Raw genomic sequence first — 3,000 nt, 5'->3', positions numbered from 1 at the left:
TGCGTGAGGGCCCTTAAACATGCCTACAAAGTCGGTGATTGCGTTGCGTGCCTCGCGATCAGAGATGGGTTTGGGGGTCTTCTGTTTTTTATTTTCTTATTTTGCATGCTCTCTAGCTCAGCATGTGAATTTTGCCTTTGTTTTGATGATGAGTTTGGTAAAAATGTCTTACTTTCGATTGCTACTTTGAATGCATCCACAGCGTGCGGAGAGAAATTGAAAAATTTCATTCAGTTGCACTTCCTGAACTAATGAAGCCTTATTCAGGTTAGCGGTAGCCTCATTTTCAGATAATCAATTTCGGTACTTCCTGAGTTGCTTTTAAAATGTCATTGTGGCAATCGTACACTATTATCCATTCACGTTTTTCCTACTTAAACAATAAGTCAGTGTATCATTTGATTCAAAAACTTTACTAAATCGTACAGGTTTTTGAAACGTACATTTAAGAAATTAATCCTGATTTCCTTAAAATAAATCAGTTTGACAAAAGCTCAATCATTTTTTTTCTAAAACCAAATGACACCTTGACGCTAAGTTAATAATCCTCCCTCGTCTGGTGAAATAAAATCAGAATTAAATCCACCCAGCCAACCGCAAACCCACAATCTTAGAGCCTCTCACGGTAGCTGGCAAGAAAAACCACACTAAACAACGTCGCTCTATCCACACGAGCTTTTTCGTTTCGGAAGAAGAAAGCATAACATATCAACTTTTTCAACTTGGTATAATATTCAAATATGTTTATTCTAACGAACACTTTTTCTATACACAGGTTTCATTCCAGACATGTTTAGAACTGATACTGATTAATATAAATAAAAATGTTCTTAAATTTCGACCTTTTGATAAAGAAGACAACATTGCATTTTCATTTCTTGACCACTGTCAAACGATACGTATGAACGGGCTGTTTGAATGGGAAAGACGGTTGATGACCATAAGCTCAGTGATATAGCTATCACGATGTTATGATTCGACTGGCGATTGTTTAGGGTGGCTCAATTTTTCAGCTCATGTCATGCTCATGGGTTGAACAAATTAGAAAGAAAGAAAGAAATATTTGGTTTATATCACCAATTTTCCAATGTAACAGTTCATTGCAATAAAAAATTAATATAAGTAAATAACACCAATGATGGTGTCAACGTCGACAAACTATTATTTTCAACACAATTTGATTGTGTGAAATTATTAAAATTCATGAACAGTCAATGTTGAAAGATTATAAACCATATCTTATGTTGAGCTTCAACAATAGAATTCGCTCAGATAAAAACCCTTAATAAGAGAAAAACGTTCCTCCAAACAGGCTTTGGACGCTCCTCAGAGCCCTACAAGAGCGGTGTAACTTTCTGCTCCGCTCTTTAAATGATGTTGTGAGCGGAGCAAGAGTGGTCAATAGGATCAGAGTGACAATTAGTGATTGAAATCCTCAACCATTTTCTCATCAGAGGCATTCAAAATACACACTTTGAGGCCTCTTATAGTAATACAGGAGACGATACATATACATTCATTCAAACCTCCCCCCATGAGGAGGATCTGCTCCGAGAGACACTATCCGTTCGCTGCTCAGAACGAACTCTCTCAACGTTCGGTCGCTACATGATGCATGAAGTAGACGAGGCACACATACTCATTTACGTTATTGAATTTGATGGACTCAAGCCGATTGCTGTCCGTTGAGGAGAACATCTTCAACCTCGCCGCAAAGCAGCGTTGCCAGATTGAAAACCGCTCAAGTCCGTAGATTTGACGAAAATCGAAAAATGTACTGATTTGGGCGAAATAAAACTTGATGACCTTTTTTTTTTTTTTGGTCGTCAGGTAGAAATTTCATTTATCCGCAGAATCCCTTGAAGTTTTTCGATAATCCGTAGAAAATCCGTAGGAATTGCAGAAAACCCGTAGATTTCGAGCATCGATCCGTAGCTCCGTATCAGAATGGGGGTAGGCTTAATAGCGGCACGTTATCCAAACATACGGGAAAATTGTGCCTAGTGCGTAGATCTGGCAAGGTCGCCGCAAAGGTTGAGGCAACAACGACAACAACCGAACTTATTGCGTTGCATAGGCCCGCAACGTATGGAGCAAGGAGAGGGGAGGAAAAGAAACGAAAAAACTAGCTGCCTGCGTGCGGTTGCTGTGCAATAATAGCAATAGCAGAAAAACCTCGGGTATTCGATCCAGGCACAAACGAGGAGACTCGGGTTTGCTCTGCCTTTTGAATTCGGTTCCCTCAAGAATGTAACAGGAGATGAGTGAGAGCCATTCGTTTGGTTTTTTGGATTCGCTGCCTCGAATGTACCTATATTGCTCCTTGAAGGCGGGCCATGTGAGAGCGTATGCATCATCGTTTTTGTCGTTTTCGCTGCCTCAAAGCAACCTTAGCTTACGAGTAAAGCGTTGAGCGTGAGATGGTTGATCAATTCATGCTCAGCAAAATTCAATCACTGGTGACAATACACATAGGGAGCGTTTTTCGTCACTCAAACAACACTCAAAATTGAAATGGGTACTCTATAAGTGCGTCTCCCAAAGAGCACTCTGAAAGTGTACACTTAGTGCGTCCAAGTAATGAATGAATTGATGGTGTTGTTCGCTTTGGTTCGTTTTTTGCTATGTTTTCCGAAGATAAATCAAATAGATAATAATGTCAAATCGGGATAAATGAATCTAATAAACTTTGGTTAGAAAATTGGCATTAAACTACAGGCTTCTTTATTCTTCTAAAATCCTTATTGACTATCCCGACCAGCGGCAATCTCTTAACGGTTAGGTCCGAATTTGCAACTTTCAAAAATGCCAAATTGCGATTTTCTTCATTTTTAGATTTCGTTCATTTCATTGCGGGATGACCTGCTTCAATTTTAAATTTGTTTATATACTTCTGTGTGTGTTGCAACACATCATATTATGAATTCCATTCGAATTAAATAATTAAAAAAATTCTTGAAATTAAACTTCAACTTAAAATCACTTGAACTTTGAAAAAAT

This window comes from Uranotaenia lowii, chromosome 3 (genome assembly GCF_029784155.1).
Source record: "Uranotaenia lowii strain MFRU-FL chromosome 3, ASM2978415v1, whole genome shotgun sequence".
Lineage (NCBI taxonomy): Eukaryota > Metazoa > Arthropoda > Insecta > Diptera > Culicidae > Uranotaenia > Uranotaenia lowii.
Note: the sequence above shows the minus strand (reverse complement) of the source record.